The sequence below is a fragment of the Myodes glareolus genome, chromosome 21 (assembly GCF_982192425.1).
Source record: "Myodes glareolus chromosome 21, mMyoGla1.1, whole genome shotgun sequence".
NCBI classification, from domain to species: Eukaryota; Metazoa; Chordata; class Mammalia; order Rodentia; family Cricetidae; genus Myodes; species Myodes glareolus.
The window spans coordinates 1,877,832-1,893,201 of NC_142046.1; positions in this window are offsets into that span (position 1 = coordinate 1,877,832).

The window sequence follows — 15,370 nt, forward strand, 5'->3', positions numbered from 1 at the left end:
GTCTGCTCCTCTTTCAGAGAATCGCATGTGAGTTTCTCCCTAATGCTTGCAAGTAGCTTAAGGCACTTTCAAAGGAAAGTGATTTTCTCTGAAAGGACAGCATTTAGAAAGTGAAGCAACACTCCATTCACTTCGCACAGTGAATTGAAGTGTTGGAACAGACTGCTTCTCTTTCAGAGAAACGCATGTGAGTTTCCGGTGTATGCTTGTAAGTAGCTTAAGGCACTTTCAAAGGAAAGTGATTTTCTCTGAAAGGACAGCATTTAGAAAGTGAAGCAACACTCCATTCACTTCGCACAGTGAATTGAAGTGTTGGAACAGACTGCTTCTCTTTCAGAGAAACGCATGTGAGTTTCTTGTGAATGCTTGTAAGTAGCTTAAGGCACTTTCAAAGGAAAGTGATTTTCTCTGAAAGGACAGCATTTAGAAAGTGAAGCAACACTCCATTCACTTCGCAGAGTGAATTGAAGTATTGGAACAGACTGCTTCTCTTTCAGAGAAACGGATGTGAGTTTCTGGTGAATGCTTGTAAGTAGCTTAAGGCACTTTCAAAGGAAAGTGATTTTCTCTGAAAGGACAGCATTTAGAGAGTGAAGCAACACTCCATTCACTTCGCACAGTGAATTGAAGTGTTGGAACAGACTGCTTCTCTTTCAGAGAAACGCATGTGAGTTTCTGGTGAATGCTTGTAAGTAGCTTAAGGCACTTTCAAAGGAAAGTGATTTTCTCTGAAAGGACAGCATTTAGAAAGTGAAGCAACACTCCATTCACTTCGCACAGTGAATTGAAGTGTTGGAACAGACTGCTTCTCTTTCAGAGAAACGTATGTGAGTTTCTTGTGAATACTTGCAAGTTGCTTAAGGCACTTTCAAAGGAAAGTGATTTTCTCTGAAAGGACAGCATTTAGAAAGTGAGGCAACACTCCATTCACTTCGCACAGTGAATTGAAGTGTTGGAACAGACTGCTTCTCTTTCAGAGAAACACATGTGAGTTTCTTCCTAATGCTTGCAAGTAGCTTAAGGCACTTTCAAAGGAAAGTGATTTTCCTGAAAGGACAGCATTTAGAAAGTGAAGCAACACTCCATTCACTTCGCACAGTGAATTGAAGTGTTGGAACCGACTGCTTCTCTTTCAGAGAAACGCATGTGAGTTTCTGGTGAATGCTTGTTAGTAGCTTAAGGCACTTTCAAAGGAAAGTGATTTTCTCTGAAAGGACATAATTTAGAAAGTGAAGCAACACTCCATTCACTTTGCACAGTGAATTGAAGTGTTGGAACAGAATGCTTCTCTTCCAGAGAAACGGATGTGAGTTTTTTATGAATGCTTGAAAGTAGTTTAAGGCACTTTCAAAGGAAAGTGATTTTCTCTGAATGGACAGCATTTAGAAAGTGAAGCAACACTCCATTCACTTCGCACAGTGAATTGAAGTGTTGGAACAGTCTGCTTCTCTTTCAGAGAAACGCATGTGAGTTTCTTCCTAATGCTTGCAAGTAGCTTAAGGCACTTTCAAAGGAAAGTGATTTTCTCTGAAAGGACAGCATTTAGAAAGTGAAGCAACACTCCATTCACTTCGCACAGTGAATTGAAGTGTTGGAACAGACTGCTTTTCTTTCAGAGAAACGCATGTGAGTTTCTTCCTAATGCTTGTAAGTAGCTTAAGGCACTATCAAAGGAAAGTGATTTTCTCTGAAAGGACAGCATTTAGAATGTGAAGCAACACTCCATTCACTTCGCACAGTGAATTGAAGTGTTGGAACAGACTGCTTCTCTTTCAGAGAAACGCATGTGAGTTTTTTATGATTGCTTGCAAGTAGCTTAAGGCAATTTCAAAGGACAGTGATTTTCTCTGAAAGGACAGCATTTAGAAAGTGAAGCAACACTCCATTCCCTTCGTGCAGTCAATTGAAGTGTTGGAACAGAGTGCTTCTCTTTCATATAAACGCATTAGTGTTTCTTGTGAATGATTGCAAGTTGCTTAAGGCACTTTCAAAGGAAAGTGATTTTCTCTGAAAGGACATAATTTAGAAAGTGAAGCAACACTCCATTCACTTCGCACAGTGAATTGAAGTGTTGGAACAGACTGCTTCTCTTTCAGAGAAATGCATGTGAGTTTCTGTTGAATGCTTGTAAGTAGCTTAAGGCACTTTCATAGGAAAGTGATTTTCTCTGAAAGGACAGCATTTAGAAAGTGAAGCAACACTCCATTCACTTCGCACATTGAATTGAAGTTTTGGAACAGACTGCTTCTCTTTCAGAGAAACGCATGTGAGTTTCTGGTGAATGCTTGTAAGGAGCTTAAGGCACTTTCAAAGGAAAGTGATTTTCTCTGAAAGGACAGCATTTAGAAAGTGAGGCAACACTCCATTCACTTCACACAGTGAATTGAAGTGTTGGAACAGACTGCTTCTCTTTCAGAGAAACGCATGTGAGTTTCCGGTGAATGCTTGTAAGTAGCTTAAGGCACTTTCTAAGGAAAGTGATTTTCTCTGAAAGGACAGCATTTAGAAAGTGAAGCAACACTCCATTCACTTCGCACAAAGAATTGAAGTGTTGGAACAGACTGCTTCTCTTTCAGAGAAACGCATGTGAGTTTCTTCCTAATGCTTGCAAGTAGCTTAAGGCACTATCAAAGGAAAGTGATTTTCTCTGAAAGGACAGCATTTAGAAAGTGAAGCAACACTCCATTCACTTCGCACAGTGAATTGAAGTGTTGGAACAGACTGCTTCTCTTTCAGAGAAACGCATGTGAGTTTTTTATGAATGCTTGAAAGTAGTTAAAGGCACTTTCAAAGGAAAGTGATTTTCTCTGAAAGGACAGCATTTAGAAAGTGAGGCAACACTCCATTCACTTCACACAGTGACTTGAGGTGTTGGAACAGACTGCTTCTCTTTCAGAGAAATGCATGTGAGTTTCTTCCTAATGCTTGCAAGTAGCTTAAGGCACTTTCAAAGGAAAGTGATTTTCTCTGAAAGGACAGCATTTAGAAAGTGAAGCAACACTCCATTCACTTCGCAAAGTGAATTGAAGTGTTGGAACAGTCTGCTCCTCTTTCAGAGAAACGCATGTGAGTTTCTTCCTAATGCTTGCAAGTAGCTTAAGGCACTTTCAAAGGAAAGTGATTTTCTCTGAAAGGACAGCATTTAGAAAGTGAAGCAACACTCCATTCACTCCGCACAGTGAATTGAAGTGTTGGAACAGACTGCTTCTCTTTCAGAGAAACGCATGTGAGTTTCCGGTGAATGCTTGTAAGTAGCTTAAGGCACTTTCAAAGGAAAGTGATTTTCTCTGAAAGGACAGCATTTAGAAAGTGAAGCAACACTCCATTCACTTCGCACAGTGAATTGAAGTGTTGGAACAGACTGCTTCTCTTTCAGAGAAATGCATGTGAGTTTAAGTTGAATGCTTGTAAGTAGCTTAAGGCACTTTCAAAGAAAAGTGATTTTCTCTGAAAGGACAGCATTTAGAAAGTGAAGCAACACTCCATTCACTTCGCACAGTGAATTGAAGTATTGGAACAGACTGCTTCTCTTTCAGAGAAACGGATGTGAGTTTCTGGTGAATGCTTGTAAGTAGCTTAAGGCACTTTCAAAGGAAAGTGATTTTCTCTGAAAGGACAGCATTTAGAAAGTGAAGCAACACTCCATTCAATTCGCACAGTGAATTGAAGTGTTGGAACAGACTGCTTCTCTTTCATATAAACGCATTAGTGTTTCTTGTGAATGCTTGCAAGTTGCTTAAGGCACTTTCAAAGGAAAGTGATTTTCTCTGAAAGGACATAATTTAGAAAGTGAGGCAACACTCCATTCACTTCGCACAGTGAATTGAAGTGTTGGAACAGACTGCTTCTCTTTCAGAGAAATGCATGTGATTGTCTGTTGAATGCTTGTAAGTAGCTTAAGGCACTTTCAAAGGAAAGTGATTTTCTCTGAAAGGACAGCATTTAGAAAGTGAAGCAACACTCCATTCACTTCGCACAGTGAATTGAAGTGTTGGAACAAACTGCTTCTCTTTCAGAGAAACGCATGTGAGTTTCTGGTGAATGCTTGTAAGTAGCTTAAGGCACTTTCAAAGGAAAGTGATTTTCTCTGAAAGGACAGCATTTAGAAAGTGAGGCAACACTCCATTCACTTCACACAGTGAATTGAAGTGTTGGAACAGACTGCTTCTCTTTCAGAGAAACGCATGTGAGTTTCTTCCTAATGCTTGCAAGTAGCTTAAGGCACTTTCAAAGGAAAGTGATTTTCTCTGAAAGGACAGCATTTAGAAAGTGAAGCAACACTCCATTCACTTCGCACAGTGAATTGAAGTGTTGGAACAGTCTGCTTCTCTTTCAGAGAAACGCATGTGAGTTTCTTCCTAATGCTTGCAAGTAGCTTAAGGCACTTTCAAAGGAAAGTGATTTTCTCTGAAAGGACAGCATTTAGAAAGTGAAGCAACACTCCATTCACTTCGCACAGTGAATTGAAGTGTTGGAACAGACTGCTTTTCTTTCAGAGAAACGCATGTGAGTTTCTTCCTAATGCTTGCAAGTAGCTTAAGGCACTTTCAAAGGAAAGTGATTTTCTCTGAAAGGACAGCATTTAGAAAGTGAAGCAACTCTCCATTCACTTCGCACAGTGAATTGAAGTGTTGGAACAGACTGCTTCTCTTTCAGAGCAACGCATGTGAGTTTCTGGTGAATGCTTATAAGTAGCTTAAATCACTTTCAAAGGACAGTGATTTTCTCTGAAAGAACAGCATTTAGAAAGTGAAGCAACACTCCATTCCCATCGTGCAGTGAATTGAAGTGTTGGAACAGAGTGCTTCTCTTTCATATAAACGCATTAGTGTTTCTTGTGAATGCTTGCAAGTTGCTTAAGGCACTTTCAAAGGAAAGTGATTTTCTCTGAAAGGACATAATTTAGAAAGTGAAGCAACACTCCATTCACTTCGCACAGTGAATTGAAGTGTTGGAACAGACTGCTTCTCTTTCAGAGAAATGCATGTGAGTTTCTGTTGAATGCTTGTAAGTAGCTTAAGGCACTTTCATAGGAAAGTGATTTTCTCTGAAAGGACAGCATTTAGAAAGTGAAGCAACACTCCATTCACTTCGCACATTGAATTGAAGTTTTGGAACAGACTGCTTCTCTTTCAGAGAAACGCATGTGAGTTTCTGGTGAATGCTTGTAAGGAGCTTAAGGCACTTTCAAAGGAAAGTGATTTTCTCTGAAAGGACAGCATTTAGAAAGTGAGGCAACACTCCATTCACTTCACACAGTGAATTGAAGTGTTGGAACAGACTGCTTCTCTTTCAGAGAAACGCATGTGAGTTTCCGGTGAATGCTTGTAAGTAGCTTAAGGCACTTTCAAAGGAAAGTGATTTTCTCTGAAAGGACAGCATTTAGAAAGTGAAGCAACACTCCATTCACTTCGCACAGTGAATTGAAGTGTTGGAACAGACTGCTTCTCTTTCAGAGAAATGCATGTGAGTTTAAGTTGAATGCTTGTAAGTAGCTTAAGGCACTTTCAAAGAAAAGTGATTTTCTCTGAAAGGACAGCATTTAGAAAGTGAAGCAACACTCCATTCACTTCGCACAGTGAATTGAAGTATTGGAACAGACTGCTTCTCTTTCAGAGAAACGGATGTGAGTTTCTGGTGAATGCTTGTAAGTAGCTTAAGGCACTTTCAAAGGAAAGTGATTTTCTCTGAAAGGACAGCATTTAGAAAGTGAAGCAACACTCCATTCAATTCGCACAGTGAATTGAAGTGTTGGAACAGACTGCTTCTCTTTCATATAAACGCATTAGTGTTTCTTGTGAATGCTTGCAAGTTGCTTAAGGCACTTTCAAAGGAAAGTGATTTTCTCTGAAAGGACATAATTTAGAAAGTGAGGCAACACTCCATTCACTTCGCACAGTGAATTGAAGTGTTGGAACAGACTGCTTCTCTTTCAGAGAAATGCATGTGATTGTCTGTTGAATGCTTGTAAGTAGCTTAAGGCACTTTCAAAGGAAAGTGATTTTCTCTGAAAGGACAGCATTTAGAAAGTGAAGCAACACTCCATTCACTTCGCACAGTGAATTGAAGTGTTGGAACAAACTGCTTCTCTTTCAGAGAAACGCATGTGAGTTTCTGGTGAATGCTTGTAAGTAGCTTAAGGCACTTTCAAAGGAAAGTGATTTTCTCTGAAAGGACAGCATTTAGAAAGTGAGGCAACACTCCATTCACTTCACACAGTGAATTGAAGTGTTGGAACAGACTGCTTCTCTTTCAGAGAAACGCATGTGAGTTTCTTCCTAATGCTTGCAAGTAGCTTAAGGCACTTTCAAAGGAAAGTGATTTTCTCTGAAAGGACAGCATTTAGAAAGTGAAGCAACACTCCATTCACTTCGCACAGTGAATTGAAGTGTTGGAACAGTCTGCTTCTCTTTCAGAGAAACGCATGTGAGTTTCTTCCTAATGCTTGCAAGTAGCTTAAGGCACTTTCAAAGGAAAGTGATTTTCTCTGAAAGGACAGCATTTAGAAAGTGAAGCAACACTCCATTCACTTCGCACAGTGAATTGAAGTGTTGGAACAGACTGCTTTTCTTTCAGAGAAACGCATGTGAGTTTCTTCCTAATGCTTGCAAGTAGCTTAAGGCACTTTCAAAGGAAAGTGATTTTCTCTGAAAGGACAGCATTTAGAAAGTGAAGCAACTCTCCATTCACTTCGCACAGTGAATTGAAGTGTTGGAACAGACTGCTTCTCTTTCAGAGCAACGCATGTGAGTTTCTGGTGAATGCTTATAAGTAGCTTAAATCACTTTCAAAGGACAGTGATTTTCTCTGAAAGAACAGCATTTAGAAAGTGAAGCAACACTCCATTCCCATCGTGCAGTGAATTGAAGTGTTGGAACAGAGTGCTTCTCTTTCATATAAACGCATTAGTGTTTCTTGTGAATGCTTGCAAGTTGCTTAAGGCACTTTCAAAGGAAAGTGATTTTCTCTGAAAGGACATAATTTAGAAAGTGAAGCAACACTCCATTCACTTCGCACAGTGAATTGAAGTGTTGGAACAGACTGCTTCTCTTTCAGAGAAATGCATGTGAGTTTCTGTTGAATGCTTGTAAGTAGCTTAAGGCACTTTCATAGGAAAGTGATTTTCTCTGAAAGGACAGCATTTAGAAAGTGAAGCAACACTCCATTCACTTCGCACATTGAATTGAAGTTTTGGAACAGACTGCTTCTCTTTCAGAGAAACGCATGTGAGTTTCTGGTGAATGCTTGTAAGGAGCTTAAGGCACTTTCAAAGGAAAGTGATTTTCTCTGAAAGGACAGCATTTAGAAAGTGAGGCAACACTCCATTCACTTCACACAGTGAATTGAAGTGTTGGAACAGACTGCTTCTCTTTCAGAGAAACGCATGTGAGTTTCCGGTGAATGCTTGTAAGTAGCTTAAGGCACTTTCTAAGGAAAGTGATTTTCTCTGAAAGGACAGCATTTAGAAAGTGAAGCAACACTCCATTCACTTCGCACAAAGAATTGAAGTGTTGGAACAGACTGCTTCTCTTTCAGAGAAACGCATGTGAGTTTCTTCCTAATGCTTGCAAGTAGCTTAAGGCACTATCAAAGGAAAGTGATTTTCTCTGAAAGGACAGCATTTAGAAAGTGAAGCAACACTCCATTCACTTCGCACAGTGAATTGAAGTGTTGGAACAGACTGCTTCTCTTTCAGAGAAACGCATGTGAGTTTTTTATGAATGCTTGAAAGTAGTTAAAGGCACTTTCAAAGGAAAGTGATTTTCTCTGAAAGGACAGCATTTAGAAAGTGAGGCAACACTCCATTCACTTCACACAGTGACTTGAGGTGTTGGAACAGACTGCTTCTCTTTCAGAGAAATGCATGTGAGTTTCTTCCTAATGCTTGCAAGTAGCTTAAGGCACTTTCAAAGGAAAGTGATTTTCTCTGAAAGGACAGCATTTAGAAAGTGAAGCAACACTCCATTCACTTCGCAAAGTGAATTGAAGTGTTGGAACAGTCTGCTCCTCTTTCAGAGAAACGCATGTGAGTTTCTTCCTAATGCTTGCAAGTAGCTTAAGGCACTTTCAAAGGAAAGTGATTTTCTCTGAAAGGACAGCATTTAGAAAGTGAAGCAACACTCCATTCACTCCGCACAGTGAATTGAAGTGTTGGAACAGACTGCTTCTCTTTCAGAGAAACGCATGTGAGTTTCCGGTGAATGCTTGTAAGTAGCTTAAGGCACTTTCAAAGGAAAGTGATTTTCTCTGAAAGGACAGCATTTAGAAAGTGAAGCAACACTCCATTCACTTCGCACAGTGAATTGAAGTGTTGGAACAGACTGCTTCTCTTTCAGAGAAATGCATGTGAGTTTAAGTTGAATGCTTGTAAGTAGCTTAAGGCACTTTCAAAGAAAAGTGATTTTCTCTGAAAGGACAGCATTTAGAAAGTGAAGCAACACTCCATTCAATTCGCACAGTGAATTGAAGTGTTGGAACAGACTGCTTCTCTTTCATATAAACGCATTAGTGTTTCTTGTGAATGCTTGCAAGTTGCTTAAGGCACTTTCAAAGGAAAGTGATTTTCTCTGAAAGGACATAATTTAGAAAGTGAAGCAACACTCCATTCACTTCGCACAGTGAATTGAAGTGTTGGAACAGACTGCTTCTCTTTCAGAGAAATGCATGTGAGTGTCTGTTGAATGCTTGTAAGTAGCTTAAGGCACTTTCAAAGGAAAGTGATTTTCTCTGAAAGGACAGCATTTAGAAAGTGAAGCAACACTCCATTCACTTCGCACAGTGAATTGAAGTGTTGGAACAAACTGCTTCTCTTTCAGAGAAACGCATGTGAGTTTCTGGTGAATGCTTGTAAGTAGCTTAAGGCACTTTCAAAGGAAAGTGATTTTCTCTGAAAGGACAGCATTTAGAAAGTGAGGCAACACTCCATTCACTTCACACAGTGAATTGAAGTGTTGGAACAGACTGCTTCTCTTTCAGAGAAACGCATGTGAGTTTCTTCCTAATGCTTGCAAGTAGCTTAAGGCACTTTCAAAGGAAAGTGATTTTCTCTGAAAGGACAGCATTTAGAAAGTGAAGCAACACTCCATTCACTTCGCACAGTGAATTGAAGTGTTGGAACAGTCTGCTTCTCTTTCAGAGAAACGCATGTGAGTTTCTTCCTAATGCTTGCAAGTAGCTTAAGGCACTTTCAAAGGAAAGTGATTTTCTCTGAAAGGACAGCATTTAGAAAGTGAAGCAACACTCCATTCACTTCGCACAGTGAATTGAAGTGTTGGAACAGACTGCTTTTCTTTCAGAGAAACGCATGTGAGTTTCTTCCTAATGCTTGCAAGTAGCTTAAGGCACTTTCAAAGGAAAGTGATTTTCTCTGAAAGGACAGCATTTAGAAAGTGAAGCAACTCTCCATTCACTTCGCACAGTGAATTGAAGTGTTGGAACAGACTGCTTCTCTTTCAGAGCAACGCATGTGAGTTTCTGGTGAATGCTTATAAGTAGCTTAAATCACTTTCAAAGGACAGTGATTTTCTCTGAAAGAACAGCATTTAGAAAGTGAAGCAACACTCCATTCCCATCGTGCAGTGAATTGAAGTGTTGGAACAGAGTGCTTCTCTTTCATATAAACGCATTAGTGTTTCTTGTGAATGCTTGCAAGTTGCTTAAGGCACTTTCAAAGGAAAGTGATTTTCTCTGAAAGGACATAATTTAGAAAGTGAAGCAACACTCCATTCACTTCGCACAGTGAATTGAAGTGTTGGAACAGACTGCTTCTCTTTCAGAGAAATGCATGTGAGTTTCTGTTGAATGCTTGTAAGTAGCTTAAGGCACTTTCAAAGGAAAGTGATTTTCTCTGAAAGGACAGCATTTAGAAAGTGAAGCAACACTCCATTCACTTCGCACATTGAATTGAAGTGTTGGAACAGACTGCTTCTCTTTCAGAGAAACGCATGTGAGTTTCTGGTGAATGCTTGTAAGTAGCTTAAGGCACTTTCAAAGGAAAGTGATTTTCTCTGAAAGGACAGCATTTAGAAAGTGAGGCAACACTCCATTCACTTCACACAGTGAATTGAAGTGTTGGAACAGACTGCTTCTCTTTCAGAGAAACGCATGTGAGTTTCTTCCTAATGCTTGCAAGTAGCTTAAGGCACTTTCAAAGGAAAGTGATTTTCTCTGAAAGGACAGCATTTAGAAAGTGAAGTAACACTCCATTCACTTCGCACAGTGAATTGAAGTGTTGGAACAGTCTGCTTTTCTTTCAGAGAAACGCATGTGAGTTTCTTCCTAATGCTTGCAAGTAGCTTAAGGCACTTTCAAAGGAAAGTGATTTTCTCTGAAAGGACAGCATTTAGAAAGTGAAGCAACACTCCATTCACTTCGCACAGTGAATTGAAGTGTTGGAACAGACTGCTTCTCTTTCAGAGAAACGCATGTGAGTTTCTGGTGAATGCTTGTAAGTAGCTTAAGGCACTTTCAAAGGAAAGTGATTTTCTCTGAAAGGACAGCATTTAGAAAGTGAAGCAACACTCCATTCAATTCGCACAGTGAATTGAAGTGTTGGAACAGACTGCTTCTCTTTCATATAAACGCATTAGTGTTTCTTGTGAATGTTTGCAAGTTGCTTAAGGCACTTTCAAAGGAAAGTGATTTTCTCTGAAAGGACATAATTTAGAAAGTGAAGCAACACTCCATTCACTTCGCACAGTGAATTGAAGTGTTGGAACAGACTGCTTCTCTTTCAGAGAAATGCATGTGAGTGTCTGTTGAATGCTTGTAAGTAGCTTAAGGCACTTTCAAAGGAAAGTGATTTTCTCTGAAAGGACAGCATTTAGAAAGTGAAGCAACACTCCATTCACTTCGCACAGTGAATTGAAGTGTTGGAACAAACTGCTTCTCTTTCAGAGAAACGCATGTGAGTTTCTTGTGAATGCTTGTAAGTAGCTTAAGGCACTTTCAAAGGAAAGTGATTTTCTCTGAAAGGACAGCATTTAGAAAGTGAGGCAACACTCCATTCACTTCACACAGTGAATTGAAGTGTTGGAACAGACTGCTTCTCTTTCAGAGAAACGCATGTGAGTTTCTTCCTAATGCTTGCAAGTAGCTTAAGGCACTTTCAAAGGAAAGTGATTTTCTCTGAAAGGACAGCATTTAGAAAGTGAAGCAACACTCCATTCACTTCGCACAGTGAATTGAAGTGTTGGAACAGTCTGCTTCTCTTTCAGAGAAACGCATGTGAGTTTCTTCCTAATGCTTGCAAGTAGCTTAAGGCACTTTCAAAGGAAAGTGATTTTCTCTGAAAGGATAGCATTTAGAAAGTGAAGCAACACTCCATTCACTTCGCACAGTGAATTGAAGTGTTGGAACAGACTGCTTTTCTTTCAGAGAAACGCATGTGAGTTTCTTCCTAATGCTTGCAAGTAGCTTAAGGCACTATCAAAGGAAAGTGATTTTCTCTGAAAGGACAGCATTTAGAAAGTGAAGCAACACTCCATTCACTTCGCACAGTGAATTGAAGTGTTGGAACCGACTGCTTCTCTTTCAGAGCAACGCATGTGAGTTTCTGGTGAATGCTTATAAGTAGCTTAAATCACTTTCAAAGGACAGTGATTTTCTCTGAAAGAACAGCATTTAGAAAGTGAAGCAACACTCCATTCCCTTCGTGCAGTGAATTGAAGTGTTGGAAACAGAGTGCTTCTCTTTCATATAAACGCATTAGTGTTTCTTGTGAATGCTTGCAAGTTGCTTAAGGCACTTTCAAAGGAAAGTGATTTTCTCTGAAAGGACATAATTTAGAAAGTGAAGCAACACTCCATTCACTTCGCACAGTGAATTGAAGTGTTGGAAACAGACTGCTTCTCTTTCAGAGAAATGCATGTGAGTTTCTGTTGAATGCTTGTAAGTAGCTTAAGGCACTTTCAAAGGAAAGTGATTTTCTCTGAAAGGACAGCATTTAGAAAGTGAAGCAACACTCCATTCACTTCGCACATTGAATTGAAGTGTTGGAACAGACTGGTTCTCTTTCAGAGAAACGCATGTGAATTTCTGGTGAATGCTTGTAAGTAGCTTAAGGCACTTTCAAAAGAAAGTGATTTTCTCTGAAAGGACAGCATTTAGAAAGTGAGGCAACACTCCATTCACTTCACACAGTGAATTGAAGTTTTGGAACAGACTGCTTCTCTTTCAGAGAAACGCATGTGAGTTTCTTCCTAATGCTTGCAAGTAGCTTAAGGCACTTTCAAAGGAAAGTGATTTTCTCTGAAAGGACAGCATTTAGAAAGTGAAGTAACACTCCATTCACTTCGCACAGTGAATTGAAGTGTTGGAACAGTCTGCTTTTTCTTTCAGAGAAACGCATGTGAGTTTCTTCCTAATGCTTGCAAGTAGCTTAAGGCACTTTCAAAGGAAAGTGATTTTCTCTGAAAGGACAGCATTTAGAAAGTGAAGCAACACTCCATTCACTTCGCACAGTGAATTGAAGTGTTGGAACAGACTGCTTCTCTTTCAGAGAAACGCATGTGAGTTTCCGGTGAATGCTTGTAAGTAGCTTAAGGCACTTTCAAAGGAAAGTGATTTTCTCAGAAAGGACAGCATTTAGAAAGTGAAGCAACACTCCATTCACTTCGCACAAAGAATTGAAGTGTTGGAACAGACTGCTTCTCTTTCAGAGAAACGCATGTGAGTTTCTTCCTAATGCTTGCAAGTAGCTTAAGGCACTATCAAAGGAAAGTGATTTTCTCTGAAAGGACAGCATTTAGAAAGTGAAGCAACACTCCATTCACTTCGCACAGTGAATTGAAGTGTTGGAACAGACTGCTTCTCTTTCAGAGAAACGCATGTGAGTTTTTTTATGAATGCTTGAAAGTAGTTAAAGGCACTTTCAAAGGAAAGTGATTTTCTCTGAAAGGACAGCATTTAGAAAGTGAGGCAACACTCCATTCACTTCACACAGTGACTTGAGGTGTTGGAACAGACTGCTTCTCTTTCAGAGAAATGCATGTGAGTTTCTTCCTAATGCTTGCAAGTAGCTTAAGGCACTTTCAAAGGAAAGTGATTTTCTCTGAAAGGACAGCATTTAGAAAGTGAAGCAACACTCCATTCACTTCGCAAAGTGAATTGAAGTGTTGGAACAGTCTGCTCCTCTTTCAGAGAAACGCATGTGAGTTTCTTCCTAATGCTTGCAAGTAGCTTAAGGCACTTTCAAAGGAAAGTGATTTTCTCTGAAAGGACAGCATTTAGAAAGTGAAGCAACACTCCATTCACTCCGCACAGTGAATTGAAGTGTTGGAACAGACTGCTTCTCTTTCAGAGAAACGCATGTGAGTTTCCGGTGAATGCTTGTAAGTAGCTTAAGGCACTTTCAAAGGAAAGTGATTTTCTCTGAAAGGACAGCATTTAGAAAGTGAAGCAACACTCCATTCACTTCGCACAGTGAATTGAAGTGTTGGAACAGACTGCTTCTCTTTCAGAGAAATGCATGTGAGTTTAAGTTGAATGCTTGTAAGTAGCTTAAGGCACTTTCAAAGAAAAGTGATTTTCTCTGAAAGGACAGCATTTAGAAAGTGAAGCAACACTCCATTCACTTCGCACAGTGAATTGAAGTATTGGAACAGACTGCTTCTCTTTCAGAGAAACGGATGTGAGTTTCTGGTGAATGCTTGTAAGTAGCTTAAGGCACTTTCAAAGGAAAGTGATTTTCTCTGAAAGGACAGCATTTAGAAAGTGAAGCAACACTCCATTCACTTCGCACAGTGAATTGAAGTGTTGGAACAGACTGCTTCTCTTTCAGAGAAATGCATGTGAGTGTCTGTTGAATGCTTGTAAGTAGCTTAAGGCACTTTCAAAGGAAAGTGATTTTCTCTGAAAGGACAGCATTTAGAAAGTGAAGCAACACTCCATTCACTTCGCACAGTGAATTGAAGTGTTGGAACAAACTGCTTCTCTTTCAGAGAAACGCATGTGAGTTTCTGGTGAATGCTTGTAAGTAGCTTAAGGCACTTTCAAAGGAAAGTGATTTTCTCTGAAAGGACAGCATTTAGAAAGTGAGGCAACACTCCATTCACTTCACACAGTGAATTGAAGTGTTGGAACAGACTGCTTCTCTTTCAGAGAAACGCATGTGAGTTTCTTCCTAATGCTTGCAAGTAGCTTAAGGCACTTTCAAAGGAAAGTGATTTTCTCTGAAAGGACAGCATTTAGAAAGTGAAGCAACACTCCATTCACTTCGCACAGTGAATTGAAGTGTTGGAACAGTCTGCTTCTCTTTCAGAGAAACGCATGTGAGTTTCTTCCTAATGCTTGCAAGTAGCTTAAGGCACTTTCAAAGGAAAGTGATTTTCTCTGAAAGGACAGCATTTAGAAAGTGAAGCAACACTCCATTCACTTCGCACAGTGAATTGAAGTGTTGGAACAGACTGCTTTTCTTTCAGAGAAACGCATGTGACTTTCTTCCTAATGCTTGCAAGTAGCTTAAGGCACTTTCAAAGGAAAGTGATTTTCTCTGAAAGGACAGCATTTAGAAAGTGAAGCAACTCTCCATTCACTTCGCACAGTGAATTGAAGTGTTGGAACAGACTGCTTCTCTTTCAGAGCAACGCATGTGAGTTTCTGGTGAATGCTTATAAGTAGCTTAAATCACTTTCAAAGGACAGTGATTTTCTCTGAAAGAACAGCATTTAGAAAGTGAAGCAACACTCCATTCCCATCGTGCAGTGAATTGAAGTGTTGGAACAGAGTGCTTCTCTTTCATATAAACGCATTAGTGTTTCTTGTGAATGCTTGCAAGTTGCTTAAGGCACTTTCAAAGGAAAGTGATTTTCTCTGAAAGGACATAATTTAGAAAGTGAAGCAACACTCCATTCACTTCGCACAGTGAATTGAAGTGTTGGAACAGACTGCTTCTCTTTCAGAGAAATGCATGTGAGTTTCTGTTGAATGCTTGTAAGTAGCTTAAGGCACTTTCAAAGGAAAGTGATTTTCTCTGAAAGGACAGCATTTAGAAAGTGAAGCAACACTCCATTCACTTCGCACATTGAATTGAAGTGTTGGAACAGACTGCTTCTCTTTCAGAGAAACGCATGTGAGTTTCTGGTGAATGCTTGTAAGTAGCTTAAGGCACTTTCAAAGGAAAGTGATTTTCTCTGAAAGGACAGCATTTAGAAAGTGAGGCAACACTCCATTCACTTCACACAGTGAATTGAAGTGTTGGAACAGACTGCTTCTCTTTCAGAGAAACGCATGTGAGTTTCTTCCTAATGCTTGCAAGTAGCTTAAGGCACTTTCAAAGGAAAGTGATTTTCTCTGAAAGGACAGCATTTAGAAAGTGAAGTAACACTCCATTCACTTCGCACAGTGAATTGAAGTGTTGGAACAGTCTGCT